Here is a 23,627-nt window from a genome sequence, read left to right as displayed (position 1 = left end):
TTTGAATATTTCTTGCCACTCCCTTCTGGCCGGCAAAGTTTCTGTTGAGAAATCAGCTGACAATTTTATGGGTACTCCCTTGTGGGTAACTAACTGTTTTTCTCTTGCTGCTTTTAAGATTCTCTCTTTGTCTTTTGCTCTTGGCATTTTAATTATGATGTGTCTTGGTGTGGTCCTCTTTGGATTCCTTTTGTTTGGGGTTCTCTGTGCTTCCTGGACTTGTAAGTCTATTTATTTCATCAGGTGGGGGAAGTTTTCTGTCATTATTTCTTCAAATAGGTTTTCAATATCTTGCTCTCTTGCATCTTCTGGCACCCCTATAATTCTGATGTTGGTATGCTTGAAGCTGTCCCAGAGGCTCCTTACACTATCTTCATATTTTTGGATTCTTTTTTCTTTTTGCTTTTCCGGTTGGGTGTTTTTTGCTTCTTCATATTTCAAATCTTTGACTTGATTCTTGCGATCCTCTAGTCTGCTGTTGGAACTCTGTATAATATTCTTTATTTCAGTCAATGTATGCTTAATTTCTAGTTGGTCCTTTTTCATATCCTCGAGGGTCTCACTAGATTTATCGAGGGTCTCACTCACTTTATTGGCGGTTTCTAGAAAATTCTTGAAAAACCTTATAATCGTGGTTTTGAACTCTATATCCAGTAGTTTGCTTTCCTCCATTTCTGTCATTTGTGACTTGTTTCTTTGTCTCCCCATTTTTTATGCTTCCCTGTGTTGATAGAGTGGCTTTCTCTGCTAGGTGTCCTATAGGGCCCAGTAGCTCAGCCTCCCCAATTACCTGAGGTTGACACTCTTGGTGCACCCCTTTGTGGGCTTTGTGCACAGTCTTGTTGTAGTTAAGCCTTGATTGCTGTAGGTATCACTGGGAGGAATTGACCTCCAGGCCAATTGGCTATGAGAATCAGCCATGTCTACAGTGGGAGAACTTCTGTGCTGGAGACACCCTTATGGGGCAAGACTTGCTTCAGTGGGGCTTTGGTGCTCACTGAGTCTGCCCCCTGAGTGTGTCCCTAATGGATCTGAGGAGTTGTAATCTGGGTGGTCCCACTCTGACCACTGAATACACTGGCACTTGAATCTCTAAGGAGGTGCTAATTTAGCCTCTTCCTGAGGCTACCCAGCAGGAGCTATGGAGAGATCTGCAGATTCCTCTTCTTTGTTTGGGATTTGGAGGCGCCCAAATGAGGTCCAGTTGTGAAGCAATGCAAGCTGCTGTAGGGCCTTGAGCCTTCTTTTGGATGTTCTGGATCTCTCTGACCCAGCTGCAGTTTGTTAGGTAATTTTAGATTGCAAAGGGCCAGGTCATTCATATCCAAAAGCCTCTGCGCACAGCTTGGGTGGGGCGGGGTCTCCGGGAATCAACAGGGCGGAGCAAACAGCTATGGCTGATCCTCAGCCCTGCCCTAAGAGGCCCCGGGTCTCAGTGTCCCGAGGTAATTGCTGCACACTCCTCTGAGAGAAAGCTGCCCTCGAGTTCTGCCCGCTGCCAGACAGTCCAGTTTCTCCCCCTATGAGTCTGGGTCCCCAGAGACTTCCTGGAACTGGAGTTCAGAGCAGTCGGGGGCTTGTGACTCCCTCCCGATTTAAATAGACAGCCGCGTCCTCAGTTGCCAGCCCTTTCCACATGGGCCTCCGTACCTCTGCACTTTACTTCCACATCTCCTCTGAGTCACAGTGTGCTTTTCTCTTTCCTTCTAGTTGTAGAATTTCCACTCAGCCAGCCTTCCTGTTGTTCTGGATGATGTCTGTTTTGTCTTTTAGTTGTATTTTTGAAGTGGTTGTGTGAGGCAGCAATTTCAGGTGTTTACCTATGCTGCCATCTTCGTATTTATAAGTTTTTGTTTTTTCAGTTTCCTCTGGGATATTTTTTCTTTGGTGCAACCGCCTCTTCTGGGTTAGGAACAATCTGCTCTTTTTCAGTAGGATCACCTCATTGTGGAAGGGAGAGCTCATGTGTGGGTTAATCTGCTCATGAGCTCTGTAAATTCTACACTGAAGCTTTATTTAGGGGGATGTGCTCAATGACCAGAGAATCTATACCTAAACCCTTAAGTTCAGTATTACTTTCTGCATTTTTAAGAATGTACAGCAAGCATTCTTTTTGGCCCACCAACCCTGTGTCTAGCCCAGCTGTGGGCAAACTACGGCCCGCGGGCCGGATCCGGCCCATTTGAAATGAATAAAACTAAAAAAAAAAAAAAAAAAAAAAAAAAAAAAAAAAAAAAAAAAAGACCGTACCCTTTTATGTAATGATGTTTACTTTGAATTTATATTAGTTCACACAAACACTCCATCCATGCTTTTGTTCCGGCCCTCCGGTCCAGTTTAAGAACCCACTGTGGCCCTCGAGTCAAAAAGTTTGCCCACCCCTGGTCTATCCCCACTGTTTCGCCTGGGTACACCTATCAACTCCACCATTGTAATGACGGAATGGCACACATTGCTTCTGTAGAGTAGCATCCTTCAGATATTTGGTGGCTTTTCTAATATGCATGCCCTTGATGGCCTGGGAAGTTTTACGAGTGTTCTTAAAAGTTAACACGAAGATCTGAACCTCTTGATATATCCATGCTTTTGTGTGGTTTTCTGGGTCAAGTGAACAGCAAACCATTTTCAGAGGTCACCTCTGGCTGCTTTTGGGAAGAGCTGATGAGCACTTCTCTTTATTTAACTGTACTTTCTCACTTGAATGTTCCCTATCATGCTTAAATTTCTTCTGTTTTAACTCTTTTTTACTTCATTTTATTGATTTTTTTTTTTTAGGGGAAGGGAGAGAGAGAGAGAGAGAGAGAGAGAGAGAGAGAGAGAGAGAGAGAGAAACATCAAAGTGAAAGAAACATTGATCGGTTGCCTCCTGTAGGTGCCCCAACCAGGGATTGAATCCTTAACCTGGGTATGTGCCCTGACCAGGAATCAAACCCACTACCTTTTGGTGTGAGGGACGATGCTCTATCCAACTAAGCCACACCAGCCAAGGCATCTTCTGTTGTAATTCTAACAAAGTGGGAAAAAACAAACAAACAAAAACAGAAACAAAAACTTTGACCTCTTGTCATTCTCTTTCTCTCCTCCTATCGAGGCCAAACTTTCCAAACTATTCTACAACTTGTGCCCATTTCTGCATCCAAACTACTGCAATCTATCTTTCAACCCCATCATTCTACCACAGAGCTTTCACTAAGATCACCACTGACTTATGTGTTACTAAATTCAAAAGATGATTCTCAGGTTTCATCATCTTCCTTGACTCTTTGGAAATAGACTACTTCTTTGAATCTCTCCTCTTTAAAAATTTCCAACACTTTTTTTTTTCTTTCCAACACTGTTCTTTATTCTTAGAGGTGCTTGGAAGGATTCCCATAAGTGCTTAAAATCCTTCAATAGCGCTCAGTGGTCATACTAGTAGTATAAAGTGCAGGCTCACTAGTCCAAAAGTGCAAGAGCTTCCTAGATCTACCTAACGGTGGCCAAGTTTTAAAAAATGTATTCCCCCCTCCCCTTCACCAGGAGATACATGATGAGCTGTGAACTTCTAACCAAGATAAACTCCAAAGAATATCCAGAAGGCGCTATGTTATTCTTGGCATAAGCTGTTTCCAATGCTGGAAAAGTCGATCTTCCTCCCGGACTTCCGGAGGAACGCCTTATCCTTAATGATTCACAAGTCACTTCCTCCAGGAACCCTTCCAGACACCCCTAAAAATAAGGCGCTTTGTTCATTGTGCGCCAAGGGGTGGGTCGGATTTTCTATACGCCACGCAGTATATCCTAACCACTATAATTTGTTTACATAACTTATCTCCCAGTCTAGACAGATCAAAAAACCCTGGGAGGGCAGGGAAGGCATCCCATTCGCCTTTTTCCCTCAGCGTCCAGCCCGCATGATGCCTGGCACACGGTTCGCGCCCACTAAACGCTCGCTGCACGCACACGTCCCACCTGCCCGCGGCACTCCAATCACCCGTTAACGGGCGAGTCCCGAGCTCTCCGCCTGCGTGGCAGGGACATTTAAACCCCCGGCGCGGGGATTGGCTGCCACGGCAGGGGTGTGTCCGCGCCCGCGCCCCGGGAAAGTGCGCAGGCGTGCGACTCCGGCGCGCGCAGGCGCAAAAGGGCGCAGCCCGCTGTCGGGTCCGTGGTGTCCGAGCAGCCTCGGCCCTGAGAGGAGTGACCGGAACTGCTGGGTGAGTCTCCAGGAGTGGGGCTAGGGGAGTTGGCCGGGGTGACGATTGAGATAGCCCCAAGAAGAGAAAGTATGTCGTGACGATGGAAAAGTTGATGGGGTCGGGCTTTGGGGGAGGAGAGAGGGGGCCGTTCCGACCCGGCTGGGGCAAGTCGGGCCCGGAGTGGGGACGCGAGGCGCTGGGACCCTGTCTGGGGGGGCTGGCGGGGGAAGGGTGCCGGGATGGTGGTTCCCTGGACCCTTCCTTGAACCAAGCGAAGGTCACCCCCACCGCTCACCACCCATCCCCGCCGTGCTGCTCCGGGACGGGTCAGTAGCCTGTCCGGTGCCTACAGGGAGCAATTTGGAACTAGTTGTTTGAAGGTCTCTGGGGTTCATGGCGTTGGAGAGTCCACGCTCTCTAGGAAAGCCCATTCTTTCCGCGGCTTTACCGCAGAAGCGCGGAGGGAAAAAGGATCGATAAAACGAATTTTACAATTCGGGGCTCGAGTAGTCGGGGGCCGGGGGAAATATTGGAAAGTGCTATTTTCACCTCGTCATTTTTACTGTTATTAGTCATCACAGTGTTAGGAAAGGCCGGCGGGGGTAGAGGAAACCGAAAAACGTTGAGGTTGGGAAAAGAAGATGAGAAGGGAATATTATTTTGCCTTTTGCTACTTGTCATCTCCTTGTGGAGGGGGGAGGAGTGACTGGGAGAAGGGAGTTTGGACACGAGCGGCTTCTGACAGCGTGCCCTCAAGCTTGTGAAAATAATGTAGCTTCTTAGCAGCAGATATTTCAAGAATGAAGAAGGATGCTTCATCTGTCCTGGTGCCCTGAAGACTGGTTTTCAGATCTCCCAGGAAAATACCGCAGATACCCCGATAGAAGTGGTTCTCCCACATTCTTGCCCAGCCCAGATAACCGCATTTGAAATCCATGAGACATCATTAGCTAGAACACTTGGGAATCTAATCTTAAAATACCTCATATTAAAACATTTTTTAAAATGAGTATTTCTGCCATCAGCAAAATTGATGCCTAGGCATTCAGTAATCACTTGTCATTCATTCATTTGGCAAGAGTTAGTGAGAAAGAACACCTTTATGTAAATACTAGAGGTCCAGTGCATGAAATTCGTACACTGGACGGGGGTCCCCTCAGCCCGGCCTGCACCCTCTCACAGTCCAGGAGCCCTTGGGGATGTCCGACTGCTGCTGTTGCGCTCCCCTGCATGAGCCCCAGTTTCTGGGGCACCGACCACCAGGACCCAGCTCCTGAGCATCTGCCCCCTGGTGGTCAGTGTGTGTCATAGGGACCGGTCCTTCTGCTGTTGGGTTGATTTGCATACTAGCCTTTTATTGTATAGGATAGGATTAGCACATATGGAGAAACACCTTTCCCCCCATTACCGTAAGTAAATAAAGTGATCATATAAATCAACCTACAGTTTGAATATTTATCAGTGTTTCTAGGGTGGTTTGTTTTGTTTTGTTTTTGGTCAGGTGCTTGTCTTGTGGCTATGCATTAGGAAACTGCTATCTTAGTTTCAAAATAGGAATAACTTATCGTGCCATTATTTTCTTAACAATAGTGCACTCTTTCCTGTAAACAGTAGAATTTCTGTATGTGTCTTAGTATTTGTTGATTTTACTCAAAATGAACTTAAGCATAGTAATAAGCTCACTCAAGATCACATATTTTCTAATCTTTCAGAACACAAGAAGAAAGCAAACAAACAAAAAACAGGCCCTGTTCCTCATGGAACAGCTGTCAGTACCTCACTTATCATGAACTACATACCACTATCCTAAAATTTGCCTTTTAGAAGAATAACTCTTATTTTACTTCATATTTTTAATGGGCTTTTAAAAAAACATTACCCTTTTCCAAAGGGATAATCTATGAAATCATACTTTTGATGTATTGTATACCTTTTTCTGGTATACATTATAGTAAATATGTAAATACTAAATACTGTTGCTTATGTAATGGCTAAAACCATAGCTTGTTCTCACTCTGTACTTCGGAAAATACTGCTTTGGGTCCTAATCTATTCAGTTTTTAAATAAAGTGAAAATTGCACTACTTAAGCTGTAAGGCTTCAAAGTTCTGTGAGTCCTATGATGGCCTTCACTATTATGACACCGTTATAGTAAATTATTTGGTTTCACCAGGTGAAAGTATATTAGAATAGCAAAAGGATAGTTACTCTGAGATTTTGTGAAATCAACTGCCTTTTTTTTTTTCTTTTTCTTTCTTCTGACTAAGACGCTTTCTTTTTCTCCTTTGGTTTCTATGTCTTAAACATTCTGGAAACCTATTTTTTAACTCTATTTGTATTCTGCATTATGTATATACTAGAGCCCTGGTGCACAAATTCATGCATGCATTCGGTCCCTTGGTCTGGCCGGTGATCGGGGCCAACTGGGGGCTGTGTCACCTAGTCCCCAATGGGGCCGATTGGGGGCTGTGTCGCCCAGTCCCCAGTGGGGCCGATCGGGGCTGGCTGGCTGGGGGGAGAGATCGTGGGAGGTTGGCCAGCTGCGGGAGGTTGGCTGTGGGAGCGCACTGACCACCAGGGGGCAGCTCCTGTGTTGAGCATCTGCGCCCTGGTGGTCAGTGTGTCGTCATAGTGACCGGTTGACCAATGGAGCGGTCATCCGGTCGTAATGGTCGCTTAGGCTTTTATATGTATAGATAAGTAAGCATTTATAATATATGATGTTGCTTGCATCCAAGAGTGCTGAATTTTTTACTCCAGTGCCATATTTTGTTTTTGGGTCTGTAGATTGACAGAGGAGTAGATGACAAGGACTGGTATTTTCCTTGTTGTGGAGAGTGGCTTGAAACAGGTCACAGTGCCTCCAACAATTGGAGGAAGAGAATTGTGGAGCCGGGAAACAGCATGTACTGTGTAATATTGGAGGTGAAGGTGGTGTTTTATTTCCACTCATTTAAATTCACTGATATTTATGCCAAAACCAGTTTGGCTCGGTGGATAGAGCGTCGGCCTGCGGACTGAAGGGTCCCGGGTTTGATTCCGGTCAAGGGCATGTGCCTGGGTTGCGGGCACATCCCCAGTGGGAGATGTGCAGGAGGCGGCTGATCGATGTTTCTCTCTCATCTATGTTTCTAACTCTCTCTATCTCTCTCCCTTCCTCTCTGTAAAAATCAATAAAATATATTAAAAAAAAATAAATTCACTGATATTTTGGATTTGACTTTAATTTAGGTTGTGTTGCTACTAAAATATTTAAATTACTGATCACCATAGTTTTATGGAATTCCCTCATCTTGTTGGTTTTGTGAGTTCTGTAACTTGGATTTAAAGTTTGTTTTAAATTTATTTTAGTAATGTTTTGACAATTGAGATTACCTTTATATGGACCCTTGATGCTTATAAAATAAAATCCAAACTTTTTGGTATAGTATGCAAAGCCCTTCACAACCTGTCTCCTGCCTGCCTTTTAAAGCCACCCTACCCTTGTATGTATGTTAAATTCTTGCAGGACTATTGGTGCCTTACATTGTGGCACTTCTTTGATAGTCTGAAACCACAATTTCTTTCGAGTTGATCGTGCTTGCTTGGTTTTCATTCCCAAATCATAATCATGATAGATGTTTAATAATTATTATGAAAAACTTGACTAGTTTTATTTTGTAATACATGACAACCAAATGCTTTGCATGAATTAGCTCAGTCCTTATAACAACATTTGATGTAAGCATTATATTCTCATTTAATGAGAAAACTGAATCACAGAGAAGTAAGCAATAGTCAGGATTTGAAACCACTATGCCTCCAAATATTGGGCGCTTAATCACTACACTGCATTGCCTTTTGTTTAAATGAGAATGCCACTCCTTTAATCTACTGTGAGGGGGATATTCTTTTCCAGGGACCTGAATTCTTATACTTTCATCTGTGGCATCTGAATCCTGGTATCGGAATATTTGAGAACCTAACCAGAAAGCTTCTAGGTGAACTTGGAATCAGAGCCAAAATTTTAGATAGTTTGGGTGAATATTTCATTCTGGCAAGGTGAAGCCTTGCCAGTCATCCCCACCTCACACTTGGTATCTTCCTGGCAGATATCATATTTATGTTTGCCAGATTGTATTTCCTTCCCTAGAAGATGAATGCCCTATTCTCTCTCTCTCTCTCTCTCTCTCTCTCTCTCTCTCTCTCTCTCTCTCATGTTTTATTGATTTTAGAGAGAAAGGAAGGGAGAGGGGGAGATGAGAGAAACATTGATGTGAAAGAGAAACACCAATTAGTTGCCTCTTGCACACGCTGGGCTAGGACAAATGCTGCATTCCTTGAGCCTCCTTATCTTTCATATAAAGCATTCTTTTTCTGTTCTCACAGCCATTTTTTAGACAGGGTCAATATAATAAATTACTTGATTATAATCACATCTAGATTAAAAGTGTGGAAGTTCCAAGGTTGAGCAGGATTTAAAAACTAGGTCTTGACATCAAGCGATTAAGTTATAATAGGTGTTTCTGTAAAACTGACGTGTAATTTTGGTCTTTTTGGTTCATGTTTGTTGGTGGTACTTTCTCACTCGGCAGTATACAATCATGTGTTTGAATCATGTGCTTCAGTGCTGTTTGAAACCAAGATATTTAATAGATCTGATTAGTGGTGTGCTTACATGTACATTGTTTTGGGGCCTGTACATAAGAATAGTTAAAGTTGTTTCTGTAAAAGGAAGTTAAAAGGAAAGAGGAAGTAAAAAGGGGAAGCTAGCTTTAGCATAAATAAGACTCTTATCTAATGCCTTTAGGAAGAATTAAATTTCCTAACTTGAGCATGGATTCTTTTTGGCCTAACCCAGAGTATTTAGAATATTTTGGAATTCTCTGCAACTGTACTTTTTGAGTAATTGGGTGGACATTTTTCCTTTCTCCCCTCTTTCCTTCCTTTTTTTTAAAAAAATATTTTTCAGAGAGGAAGAGAGAAATAGAAACATCAATGATGATAGGGAATCATTGGTTGGCTGCCTCCTACACACCCCTTCCTGGGGATTGAGCCCATAACCCAGGCATGTGCCCTTGACTGGAAACGAACCCAGGACCCGTTAGTCCCCAGGCCAATGCTCTATCCACTGAGCAAAACCAGCTAGGGCCCTTCCTTCCTTCTTTATGTGTAAACATTTTTTTTTTAAATTTCACTCCAGTCTTTTTTAAAAAATATATTTTTGTTGATTTCAGAGAGGAAGGGAGAGGGAGAGAGAGATAGAAACATCAGTGATGAGAGAGAATCATTGATCAGCTGCCTCCTACACGCCCCACACAGGGTATCAAGCCCGCAAGCCAGGCATGTGCACTTGACTGGAATCAAACCTAGGACCAACCCTTCAGTCTGTAGACCGATGCTCTATCCACTGAGCAAAACTGGTTAGGGCTATGTATAAACATTTAAAAAATATATATTTTATTGATTTTTACAGAGAGGAAGGGAGAGGGATAGAGAATCAGAAACACCGCTATGAGAGAAACACCGATCAGCTGCCTCCTGCACACACCCCGCTGGGGATGTGCCCACAACCAAGGTACATGCCCTTGACTGGAATCGAACCCGGGACCCTTCAGTCCGCAGGCTGACGCTCTATCCACTGAGCCAAACCGGTTAGGGCTGTATAAACATTTTTAACGTTTAATGTTAAAAATGGAATCTAAGAGCAAAAATATATTCCTAAAAATAAACTAAATTATTTTACCCAGTAATGGCCCATATCTGAATTTCTACTTTGTTCTCCTTAATCCTTTCTTCCACTCCTTCCCTTTATTTTCCATTATTCATCTCTAGAGTCTTCAAGAAAGAGTGCTTAGGTGTATTGTGCATATACTTGTACTTCCTTAGGTGCCTAGAATGGCACCTAATAACTGACAGCATGAGATACCAAGTGTGAGGTAGGCATGATTGACAAGGCTTTCTCTGTCTGAAAGTATTTTGGCTCTGATTCTAAGTTTACCTAGAACCTTCTGGTTAGCTTCTCAAATATTTTGATACCAGGAGTCAGTTACTGCAGATAGAGAACATAACAAATAACATTAATATATAAAAGCTCAGTTCATTAATAATTGTTATTGCTAGGCACTGTACTAAGCACTTTGTATACATTAACTAATTTTATTTCTGAAACAACCCAGGGAGGTAGAACTGTTAACAAATGAGGAAACTGATAGTTGAATAGGTTAAGTAAACTGCCTGGGTATGAGAGCTAAGATGAATTCACAGTCTTATCAGAATTTGTGTTATTAGCCACTACGTGATGCTCACTCAACACGATTTATTAAATTATCTCATCTTAGCCAGAAGTAGCAAGCTTAGTCACAGGAGAATTAATAACTAAAATCATATTCAACCCAACTAGCCCTTGACAGTAGTTCAGATGGTCGTAGCCTTAGGCTAAAAAGATTTTAGTCCAGTAGAGAGGCAGCATTTATGTTCATGAAACAACTAAGAAAACTGAAAAAAATGAAAAGGAAAACTATATATTTGGACACAGTGGAAAAGTGTGCTTTATTTTCTGTATCCTAATTACAATGTATCATAAAATACCTATTTTAAAAGAAACAAGGGTAGCCCTAACCGGTTTGGCTCAGTGGATGGAGTGTCGGCTTGCGGACTGAAGGGTCCCAGGTTCGATTCCGGTCAAGGGCATGTACCTTGGTTGCGGGCAAATCCCCAGTGGCGGGTGTGCAGGAGGCAGCTGGTCGATGCTTCTCTCTCATCGATGTTTCTGACTCTCTATCCGTCTCCCTTCCTCTCTGTAAAAAATCAATACAAATGTTTAAAAAAAAAAAAAAGAAACAAGGGTAGTTTTCTTGACATCAAAATATGTTCCCTTACTGATAGCAGATGTGTGAAAGATACTTGGAATTAATTAAGAGGAATATATTTTAGGACTAGAGTTCCTTTTTGCCAAACCTACAAGACTGGGCAGGCTACTGACTCCTCATTGCTTTTCATCCATGAGAGCAGCGGTTCTCAACCTGTGAGTCGCGACCCCTTTGGAGGTCGAAGGACCCTTTCACAGGGATTGCCTAAGACCATCGGAAAACATATATAATTACATATTGTTTTTGTGATTAATTACTATGCTTTAATTATGTTTAATTTGTAACAATGAAATTGGGGGTCACCACAACATGAGGAACTGTATTAAAGGGTCGCGGCATTAGGAAGGTTGAGAATAAACCTTCCTAATGCCACTGCATTAGAATAAATGAGTTTCAACTCTTTTGGGGAGGTCACCATAGCTAGACTGTAGTTTTCACCACATTGTCTCCTGACAGCCCTTGTCTATAATTTCCCTCTTCAGTTGGGCTCTGATATGACTTGCCTTCTTAAGACCACAGGCCCTTGCAAACAACTGCTTTCTCTTTCTCAGCTACTATCAAGTCTGTTCCAAGAAGGCCCTCAACCGCCATCCTTTCCCATGACCAGTAAGGATTGTGTATTATAGAAATAGCCTAAGAGCGAGAAAAGTTGCATTTTTTTCTCTTAGCATAAAGAAGTTGGACTAGATGATTTCTGAAGTTTATTTCTCTTCAGAGATAATTCTCTGAGATGAGAATTAAACAGAAACATTGTTCTTAGATAATTGATTAGTTAATTAGGCAGAAATTTCTTAGGCTAGTATTTTCCCAATGATGTTTCATGGAAGCCTGTTTCCTTGGGATTAATAAAAAAATTCTTGGAAGGAAGGATTTTTATGGCCATCTACATTTGACTGGGATAGCCACAGGTTTCTTCACTGCTTCAGGATTTCTGATTTCCAACCAAGAATTTAATCATCCAGCCAGTCAGTGATGCCAGGAAAAATATAAAAATTAGGGAGGGAGGTATAAGACCTAAATATATTCATTGTTGAAAGTCAGTGGATGATATTAAAAATTGAAAATATCAAGAAACAACACTAGCCCTAGCTGGTGCTCAGTGGTTAGAGCATCAGACCTCGACTGAAGGATAGTAGGTTTGATTCAGGTCAAGGGCACAACCTTGGTTGCAGGGCTGTGACCCTGCAGGAGGCGACCAATCCTTGTCTCTCTCTATCTGTCTCTCCCCCTCCTTTCCACTCTCTCTCTAAAAAATAAAAAAATTAATCTATGGAAAAAATATCCTCTGGTAAGGATTAACAACAACAACAACAACAACAACACTATAAGCTCTGATTGTGTCATTTGGAGCTTGCAACATTTTTTATCTTTTAGAGTTTTTCACCTCCTTTCTTCTCCAGGAAGAAAAGTGGTGGTTGGAAAACAGAATAGAGCAAACATGTTAAAAATATACTTGCCCTGGCCTGGTAGCTCAGTTGGTTAGAGCGTTGTCCTGATATGATACACCAAGGCTGCAGGTTTAATCCCCTGTCAGGGAACTTACAAGAATCAACCAACAAATGCATAAATAAGTGAAACAACAAATTGATCTCTCTCTCTCTCTCTCTCTCTCTCTCTCCAATCAATAAATAAGTTTTAAGAAGGAAATAAACGTAATACCATTCTTCATTAAGATCCAAGTACAGTCTGTGTTTACAATAACTTCTTGGAATTCTGAAAACATACTTTTCTTTTTTTTCCCTTTTCCATCTTTTTAAAAGAGAAAAGAGTCCAAGTTTTCTTCCTTGTAAACAAGGAAACAATTGTTCTTTTTAACTGGCACTCCTGGCTATTTTCCATTATTAATCAAAGGTTTGTAGTTATTACATAACTTTTGCTGCTACTGAAGTCATAGAGTATTCTGAAACCTGTGTAGAAAACCAGTGTATGTTTATAATTTTTCTAACATTAAAGGTAATTAAGTGTTTTTTGAATATTTAGAAAATACATTATTGTATAAGGCAAATAAAAATAACTTGTAAAAATTTTTTTACATATGTTTATTGATTTCAGAGAGGAAGGGAGAGGGGGAGAGAGATAGAAACATCAATGATGAGAGAGAATCATTGATTGGCTGCCTCCTGCACACCCCCTACTGCGGATCGAGCCAGCAATCTGGGCATGTGCCCTTGGCCGAAATCAAACCTGGGACCCTTCAGTCCGCAGGCTCTATTATCCACTGAGCAAAACCAGCTAGGGCTGTAAAATTTTTTAAAACACTTTTAGTCTATCTTATTTAAGTTGGAGTTCAAGTTTACATTTTGAGCCTTTAGTTTTTAAAGTATACATATTTTTATATGTAACATTAAGATTTATTGATAGACTATAATAGTGTATAACCTTGTATAATGACCATTTTAAATCTCTAAAAACAATTCAGTGTTTTCAGATATACTAACTAACATGTACATAATGATTTTGATGTTGCTTTATTTAGATTTCACTTTCTCTTGCACCCAGTTATTAATTATAGCCAGGAGTACCAGTCTAGATAAGTACCTATCAACTGGAAACTTGGTTTAATTAAACCTGTTTAATATCTGTCTTGACATGTGCAGGCTCATGACTGGCATGAAAATAGTTTAGATGTATAGCCTAAACAGTGTCATCAACTTTAATGTTCAAATTTAGCCTTACAGATTGAAGTTAATGTTAAGTATCTATTATTTTCAGTGGCATTTAGATAGATGTCATTCATATTTAACATCGTTGCTTTACTTTCGGAGAAAGAAAACGATAATAGTTGCTACTATTTCTATCTGCTTCCCTAATAATATTAAAAAAATGGCTAACACTTGATTACCAGCCATGCCTCAGGAACTGTGTTAAGCACTTTGTATGGATCATCTTTTTAAATGTTTACTTTAAAAGCCCATGAAATAGATGATCTCCATTTTACAAATGCAAAAATTGGGTCTTAGTGGAGTTAGGTTAACTGTCCAAGGTTATTCAGCAAATACATTGTGGGCCAGAATTTGAATGCTAGAGCTCCTATTACTCACCACTATCCTATCCTGCTTTGAACAGAAGTTGCACTTGTTTCCACAGAAGGTTACCATGAAAGTCTAATCAAAATATGCCAAAGAGAATTGCAAATTTTTTAAAAAATATATTTTATTGATTTTTTACAGAGAGGAAGGGAGAGGGATAGAGAGTTAGAAACATCGATGAGAGAGAAACATCGATCAGCTGCCTCTTGCACACTCCCTACTGGGGATGTGCCCGCAACGAAGGTACATGCCCTTGACCGGAATCGAACCTGGGACCCTTGAGTCCGCAGGCTGACACTCTATCCACTGAGCCAAACTAGTCAGGGCTGAGAATTGCAAATTTTAGCAAACTGTTAAGAGTACAGTAATAAACTATATGAGTATAACACATGGAGCAACTTATATTGTGATTAATTTTTCTTTTTTTAAAAATATATTTTATTGATTTTTTACAGAGAGGAAGGGAGAGAGATAGAGAGTTAGAAACATCGTTGAGAGAGAAACATCGATCAGCTGCTTCCTGCACATCTCCTACTGGGGATGTGCCCGCAACCCAGGTACATGCCCTCGACCGGAATCGAACCCGGGACCCTTCAGTCCGCAGGCCGACGCTCTATCCACTGAGCCATCCGGTTTCGGCTAATTTTTCTTTTAAGATAAAACGGAATAAGGCAAGAAACTAACTTGGTAGGATATTTTAATGCAAAATCCTTGCTTTTCAGTATAAACTGGATTATTTTATAAAATCATTCTTATATTGGTCTTGGGAGGACAGAACACTGTGGTATTGATAGTGGTTTAAAGTGTTTTCTCCATTATTTCCTGATCTTTGTCCATTTTTATCAGTGAAGACATATGGATCTCCTGTTGATTAAATTCTAAGCCCTTTTTTTTTGTTTGTATTCTTTCTTCCCAGGTCTAAGTTATTATAAAACAGCTGAAAACTTTGGTTACCCTGGACTTTCTAGTTCTTACATTTAACTGTCTTTGAATCTGTGGAAGAAATCAGATTTCATGGTTTTAGTTTATTTTTTATTGAATTTATTGGGGTGACATTAGTTAATAAGATTATATAGGTTTCAGGTGTACATTTCTATAATGTGTCATCTGTATACTTAGTGTGTTATCTGTTCACCACCCCAAGTCAAGTCTTCCATCAGGAAGGGTGCCTAGCCTATTTTCGGATATCCAGCACTTCTTATATCATCTTATATTTGTTAAGGGTAGGTGCATCAAACAGTAAGACTTTTTACCAGACCATAAACTATCCTTGGTTTCAGAGTAGATGCAAGTTTGAATATTAAGTCTGTGCTTTGCTGACTTGGTCACCCTGGGCAAATTACTTATTTAAACTGAGCCCTAGTTTCCCCATCTATAAAGTGGCATAACAGAGATAATGATATCAACACTAATAAAAGAGAAAAATGGTAATTGGCGTACGAGCTACCCTTTTCATTGGCTAATCAGGGCTATATGCAAATTAACTGCCAACTAAGATTGGCAGTTAACTGCCAACAAGATGGTGATTAATTTGCATATTTAGGCACAATGCAGGGAGGCGAAAGGGAAAGCAGGGAGAAGCCCCCTGCCACTGACAGTGATCAGAAACCCAGGGGGGAGCTAAGAGCTGGGGGGCAGGGCCAAGGCGGCCCTGGGGCCGCCTTGGCCCTGCCCCCCAGCCATGATCGGAGAATCAGGTGCCTTTTCCACCCTGGCCAGTGATAGCAGGAAGTAGGGGTGGAGCCAGCGATGGGAGCTGGGCAAGGTCGAAGCTGGCAGTCCCAGGAGCTGGGGGTCCCTTGCCTGGGCCTAAAGCGAAGCCCACGATCGCGGGGCCGCTGCATCTGTGGGTCCCCGCTGCCCAGGCCGGACGCCTCAGCCAGAGGCGTCAGGCCTGGGCAAGGGGCCGATCCTGCGATTGGAGGGTGATGGGGGTCAATGCCTGAGGGCTCCCAGTATGTGAGAGGGGGCAGGCTGGGCTGAGGAACACTCCCCTCTGCCACCCAGTGCACGAATTTCATGCACCGGGCCCCTAGTACTATATAAATACTTTGTAGAGTACCTGACATATAGTAGGTACTCAATGAACATTTCTTCCTCCTCACTCCCCTCAAGGTTTATAATAGAAAATAAATTAAGGATAAATTAAAAGTCGTCTAGTAAGTCCAAATAGATCATAGTAAAGGAGATAAGATGTAAAAACTTGCCCTAACTGGTTTGGCTCAGTGGATAGAGTGTCAGCCTGCGGACTGAAGGGTTCCAGGTTTGATTCTGGTCAAGGGCATGTACCTTGGTTGCAGGCACATCCCTAGTTGGGGGTGTGCAGTAGGCAGCTGATAGATGTTTCTCTCTCATTGATGTTTCTAACTCTCTATCCCTCTCCCTTCCTCTCTGTAAAAAAAAAAAACCCAATAAAATATATTTTAGAAAAAAGATGTAAAAACGCTGAAAAAAATTTATTTTTCTCTCAAAGGCACATGGTTAGCATAGTGTGTTACATTCCTCAAGCATTGGAAAAATAACTCAGATATTTAATCTATTAGTTTATATCTAAGGAAAAAAAGTGAGTTTAATAGGATCTTTGTGTCAAGTGATGTTTCATTTCCCCTCTCCACTCCCTCCCCTAATTCTCTTTACTTCAGCATTCTGGATAGCCCTTTCCTGACTCCATGAGAAAAACTACTGGAGATAATAATAAATATGAGTAAAGCTATATAGCTAATTCTGGGTCGTAACCTCCCCGACACTTCTGAGGAGTTTAGTAAAGGCTAATAAGAGCCTGTGGAGTATTCTTTGTTTCCTTTTGTCCTTCCCCTTACAATTCTGCTTTATCTCTTACTCCCATCCTATCTAATAAAAGAGAAACATGGTAATTGGCATACTACCGCTACCCTTCCCATTGGCTAATCAGGGCGGTATGCAAATTAACTGCCAGCCAAGATGGCGGCCAGCAGCCAGGCAGCTTGAAACTAACATGAGGCTTGCTTGCTTCAGTGACGGAGGACTCGTTCCCTGCCTGCCACTGCAGGCCTCTGAGCTGGCAGTTTGAAACATAGTTACAAAAATAGAAGCTAAACAAAACCCCAGAAACCAGGTTTCAGCTAGCCGGGATCTCAGACCTGGAGTTGATACAGAGTTTCGATTGTAGAACCTAAACAAACCAGATACCTGCTTTCAGGAGCGGAGGCCTAAGAGCTGGAGCCTCACAGCTAAAGCTGGCTCAGAATAAAAAAAAAAAAAAAAAAAAGAATAAAAGGAGCAGTTGGGAGCTTCAGTCCCAGCCTGAAAACAGCCCTCAGCCCCTCACCCAGACTGCCCAGGCACCCCAGTGGGGACCCCCACCCTGAAGGGTGTGTGACCAGCTGCAAACAGCCATCATCCCCTCATCCAGGCTGGCCAGGCACCCCAGTGGGGATCCCCACCCTGAAGGGTGTGTGACCAGCTGCAAACAGCCATCATCCCCTCATCCAGGCTGGCCAGGCACCCCAGTGGGGACCTCCACCCTGATCCGGGACACCCTTCAGGGCAAACCAGCCAGCCCCCACCCATGCACCAGGCCTCTATTCTATATAGTAAAAGGGTAATATGCCTCCCGGCACCGGGATCAGCATGACAAACCCCCTGATCGCCCTGTGGCTCTGTGTGTGACAGGGGGTGGGGCCACAACCTCCCTATCAGCCCTGCTCTGTTCCTGACAGGGGAAGGCGCCCCAACCCCCTGATCGGCCCTGCTCTGTTTCTGATAGGGGGGAGCTCCCCAATCCCCTGATCACCCTGCGGCTCTGTGTGTGACAGGGTGCGGTGCCCCAACCCCCCCACCCCACGGGCCCTGCTCTGTGTGTGACGGGGTAGAGCCATAACCTCCCCATCGGCCCTGCCCTGAGTGTGATAGTGGTGGCGCCCCAACCCCCTGATCGGCCCTGCTCTGTGGGTGATAGAGGGTGGTGCCCCAACCCCCTGATCTGCTCTGCTCTGTGCGTGACAGGGGGGAGCTCCCCAACCCCCTGATCGGCCCTGCTCTGTGCATGACAGCGGGGAGCTCCCCAACCCCCTGATAGGCCCTGCTCTGCTCTGTGCGTGACAGGGTGGAGCTCCCCAACCCCCTGATCGGCCCTGCTCTGTGCATGACGGGGTGGTGCCGCAACCTCCCCATCGACCCTGCCTTGAGTGTGACAGGGGGCGGTGCCCCAACCCCCCAATAGGCCCTACCCTGAGCGTGACTGAGGGTGGCATCGCAACCTCCCAATCTGCCCTGCTCTGTGCATGACAGGGGGCGGTGCCCCAACTCCCCAATTGGCCCTGCTCTGAGCTTGACCAGGGGCTGCACCTAGGGATTAGGCCTGCCGTCTGCCACCCGGGAGCAGGCCTAAGCCAGCAGGTCGTTATCTCCCGAGGGGTCCCAGACTGCAAGAGGGCACAGGCCGGGCTGAGGGACCCCCCTCCCCCCCGAGTGCACAAATTTTTGTGCACCGGGCCTTAGTCTATAATAATAAAAGCATAATATGCTCATTAGACCAGACAGCCCAACGATCTTCCGGACGACCTTCCAGAGGAAGCCGGGGCTGCTAAGGCCAAGCCCCTTGCACAGATTTCGTGCATCAGGCCTCTAGTTTACTACAATCATGAGTGCAACATCCTCAAGAATCCAAAGTAAAAAAGTCTTAGGAAGCCTGTGTCCTAATGTCAGCCTGCCAGACATGTGAGAACTTTACAGTCTGTTTCTTGTCTTGTGTGTCATCTGCTCAGGGAAGGAAAAAAGTACTAGGAAGCACATTTGAGTTCACTGAAAGGGTGTGTTCTTCCAGATATCCCTGTTGTGCCAGTAGTGACTGTTCACATCCACCTCTCAGCTACATATGCTTATATTTAAACTAGAGGCCTGGTGCATGAAATTTGTGCACAGGGGGAGAAGGTCCCCTCAGCTCAACCTGCATCCTCTCCAATCCGGGACTTCTCAGGGGATGTCCGACTGCCGCTTTAGGCCCGATTGGGCCTAAACTGGCAGTCGGACATCCCTCTCACAATCCGGGACCACTGGCTCCTAACTGCTCACCTGCCTGCCTGCCTGATCGCCCCTACCGCCCCCCCCCCTGCAGGCCTGGTCACCCCCAGCTGCCTCCCTGCCAGCCTGGTCGCTCCTCACGGCCCTCCTCTGCTGGCCTGGTCGCCCTTAACTGCACCCCCGTGCTGCCTGGTTGCCCCTCTGCCCCCCTCTGCCAGCCTGGTTGCCCCCAACTGCCCCCCCTGTCAGCCTGTCGCCCCTCACTGTCCCCCTCTGTTGGCCTGGTCGCCCCTTACTGCCCCCCTCTGCCGGCCTGGTTGCCACCAACTGCGCCCCCTGTTGGCCTGGTCACCCCATGCAGCCTGCTGCTCTGTCGTTTGATTGTCCCTCACTAACGCCCCTGCTGGCCTGGTCACCCCACATAGCCTGCTGCTCAGTCGTTTGGTCGTCCCTCACTAACGCCCCATGCAGCCTGGTCGCCCCATGCAGCCTGGTGTTCATTCGTTTGGCCGTCCCTCAATAACGCCCCTGGTGGCCTTGTCGCCCCACTCAGCCTATTCCATTGACCGTTCGGTTGCAATGGCCCCTGGCTCTTTATATATATAGATACTAGAGACCCAATGCATGAAATTCGTGCAAGGGGCTCAGCCCTTGCAGCCCCGGCTTCATCCGGAAGGTTGTTCTGCTGTTTGGTCTAATTAGCATATTAGCTCTATTTTATAGGAGGATATTTAGAAAGCAGGACTCTTGGAATCTTCAAGTTTGGCAGAGGTCAGTTTTGCATTCAAGCTTCTTTATGAACCTACATGCTGTTTTGCTCTTTTTAAATAGGAAAATAGCAAGTATTGACTTGTAATTGGCAAGTATCACCTCTAAGAATAGAATTACAAAGTCATACAATTTGAGAGATCTGGACTTTCTCACTCCCAAAAGGACTTTATACTCATAGGATACTGTATCAGAAAACCTGGCTAAAGTGTCATTTCCAGGCACTAATTGATTAGTGTGTATTACTCTTCTTATCACTTTCTGCTTTGTTGGGCTTTGAGAGGGATAGATAATTTTAGAGCAGACTGCCTGGGAAGGGCAGGCTTTGAAAGGTATCTTGTTGGGGCTCTAGGAAGTGATGGAGAAGGCAGAAGCTACCTGGACAGGAGATGGGGATATTACAGAAAGGAAAGGTTACAAAAACTGAGATAAGAGGGTACAAAAGCAACTTTTTTTCTTTTCATAATTATAACTACAAAAGTTTAACAAAGAGAAAGTATAGCATTAGCCTGTTTGTGATAAAGCCAAAAGCTCATAAAGAATTAGCAAAGTACTAAAGCATGTGGTTCCATTTATGATTATATCTAATGAACAATCAGTTCATAATTCAAGAAAGTCCTCTTATGTGATTTAAACGTAAGATGGGAAACCATAAAAATCTTAGAAGAATCCATAGGCAGCAAAATATCAGACATATGTCATAGCAATATCTTTAGCAATACAGCTCCTAGGACAATGGAAACTAAGGAGAAAATAAACAAATTGGACTACATCAAAATAAAAAGCTTCTGCACAGCAAAAGAAACCATCAACAAAACAAGGGGACTCTTTCCCCCTCCCCACGTGGGAGTCTGTACTTGTTCTTCAATAAATCTCCACCTTTGCTATATACACAAAACAACAAGAAAGTCTACTGCATGGTAGAACGTATTTGCCAATGTTATCTCCTATAAGGGTCTAATCTCCAAAATTTATAGGGAACTCATACATATTAACAAAAGGAAGATAAACAATCCAATCAAAAAATTGGGCAAAGAACCTAAAAAGACACTTTTCGAAAGTGGACATACAGAAGGCCAAGAGACATATGAAAACATGCTCAAAGTCACTAATCATCCGAGAGATACAAATCAAAACAACAATGAGGTACCATCTCATACCTGTCAGAATGGCTATCAACAAATCAACAAACAACTAGTGCTGGTGAGGATGTGGAGAAAAAGGAACCCTTGTGCACTGCTGGTGGGAATGCAGACTGGTGCAGCCACTGTGGAGAACAGTATGGAGTTTCCTCAAACATTTTAAAATGGAACTCCCATTTGACCTAGTAATCCCACTTCTAGGAATATATCCTAAGAAATCAGAAACACCAATCAGAAAGGATATATGCATCTCTGTGTTCATAGCAGCACAATTTGCAATAGCTAAGATTTGGAAACAGCCTAAGTGCCCATCAGCAGATGAATGGATTAAAAAACTGGTACATCTACATAATGGAATACTATGCTGCTGTAAAAAAGAAAGAACTCTTACCATTCGCAACAGCATGGATGGACATAGAGAGCATTATGCTAAGTGAAATAAGCCAGTCGGAGAAAGATAGATATCACATGATATATATCATTTGTGAATATAATGTATAACATAAACTGATGAACAAAAATAGTTGCAGAGACGAGAAGCATCGAACAGACTGTCAAACTTCAGAGGGAATGCAGGGGAGTAGGATGGGGCCTGTGGTTGGGGGGCAGGTAAGAGATCAACGAAAGGACTTGTATGCATGCATATAAGCATAACCAATGGACACAGACACTAAGGCGGTGAGGGCATGTGCTGGGGGATGGAGGTGGCGGGGAGAGGTCAATGGGGGGAAAAGGAGACATATGTATTACTATATGTAATACTTTAAACAATAAAGAATTTTTTAAAAAGTCCTCCATGTCTTAGAATGTGAAACTTTTGCCAGAACTACAGTCATGCTATGGCAAGCAAGGTATAAAATTAAATTTTCATCTTTTTGCAATAATAATTAATGATAACATTATTTTTCATGAGGATTAACAGCTTTAAGCAAGGCTCAAAATCTTAATTATCCTGGCTGGTGTTGCTCAGTGGTTGAGCATCCACCTGTGAACCAGGAGGTCATGGTTCAATGCCTGGTCAGGGTACATGCCCAGGTTACAGGCTCAATCCCCAGTAGGGGGGAATCCAGGAGGCAGCTGATCGATGATTCTCTCTCAACATCCATGCTTCTATATCTCTCTCCCTCTCCTTTCCTCTCTGAAATCAATAAACATATTTTAAAAAGAAAATAATTTTTAAAAATCTGAATTAGACCTTAAAAACACCAAAGAGCTATGACAGAATTTTAAACATTCCTATGCTGGGAATGTAGTAATCTCACTTTTTGTTTTACCAAAGACTATTCTACTTAAAATGTTGGTTAGCTATGAATGGGACTAAAAAGATTTGTATGTGACCAGCAGGCCATTCCAGACCATATACATGTAATGGCAGTTTTTGGTTTGTTGTTCTAGTGGTTATTTGCAGGCTTTGTGATACTATTACTTGTTGTAGCTTTTTTTCTAAAATCCATTAAAATACTTTGAGAGTACACCTTGTTTTTCTACTTATTTGTTCATTCAGCACACATTTACAACTGTCAGATCCTGTTAGGTATTAGAGATACAAAGATATAACACAAGAGTTCAGTCTAGTACATTACCTAGGTTCCCTGTTTATCAGTGCGTGTACTCCATGGCAGGATTTCTCAACCTCAGCATTTTGATATTTTGGGCCAGATAATTCTTTGTTGTGGAGCATTATAGGATATTTACTGGTAGCAGCATCCCTGGCCTCTCAACTAGATGCCAGTAACACTACCCTCAACCAAGCTTGTGACAATCAAAAAACCTGACTCTAGCCTTGGCTAGTGTGGCTCAGTTGATTGGGCATCGTCCTGTGCACTGAAAGGTTGCCAGTTCAATTCCCAGTCAGGGCGTATGCCTTGGTTGTGAGCTTGATCTCCTTTAGTGGGTATGCGGGAGGCAACTGATCAATGTTTCTCTCTCTCTCCCTCTCTTTCTAAAAATCAATTGAAAAATCTTTAAACAAAACAAAACACACCCAAAAAACTGTCTGTAGACATTGCCAGATGTCCCCGGGGGCAAATCCAGAATGTGAGCCAGATTTATCTGTGTCATTGAAAGAGTTTTCGTAAAATTAGTTTTCAAAAATACAAAGCTAGCAAATGAAAAGTAAACAACCTAGCCCTGGCCAGTGTTTCTCAGTGGTTGGAACATCAGCCTGTGCTCCGAAGGGTCGTGAGTTCGATTCCTGTCCTGGCACTTACTCAGATTGCATCAGCATGTACAGTATGGGAGGCAGCTGATGGATGTTTCTCTCTCCCTCTGCCTTCCTCTCCTTAAATAAAAAAGTAAGACAGAAAACAGCCTAGATCTGTCACACGTTGCTTATTACCCCACTAGTGGCCTGGTGCACAAAATTCGTGCATATTAAAAGGAAATTAGAGGAAATATTTTAATATTGCTATTTGCCCTTTCTCTATAATAGAAGTGTCAGAGATGAAAAAAAATTAGTAAAATGTATATGAAAATCTTCCTCCTATCAGAATCTGGGATGCACCATGGGACCCAGAGTCAAGTCCCCGCCCACCCACATGTGCCTCAAAATTGCATGAGACCTAGACCTGGCCGTCCCCCCTCCCCCATTGGGCTAGATCCAGACCTGGCTGGTCCCACCCTTGTCAAGCCCTGCTGGGCAGGGGGGTGCAGCCTCAG

General features: G+C 43.4%; 1 protein-coding gene across 2 annotated transcripts in view; it reads left to right on the top strand.

Annotated features, from left to right (window-relative positions):
• The first annotated feature begins 4,079 nt into the window (after window positions 1–4,079).
• Window positions 4,080–23,627, top strand: part of SNAP23 (synaptosome associated protein 23) — a 43,562-nt gene continuing 24,014 nt past the window's right edge. For both annotated transcript variants that reach the window (XM_059704103.1, XM_059704093.1), the window contains exon 1: window positions 4,080–4,196. The gene's annotated coding sequence lies outside the window, so the exon portion shown is untranslated. The remainder of the gene's footprint in view (window positions 4,197–23,627) is intronic.

This window comes from Myotis daubentonii, chromosome 1, assembly GCF_963259705.1.
Source record: "Myotis daubentonii chromosome 1, mMyoDau2.1, whole genome shotgun sequence".
Taxonomy (NCBI): Eukaryota; Metazoa; Chordata; class Mammalia; order Chiroptera; family Vespertilionidae; genus Myotis; species Myotis daubentonii.
The sequence above is the reverse complement of the archived record's forward strand: the minus strand, read 5'-3'. Positions and strand labels throughout refer to the sequence as shown.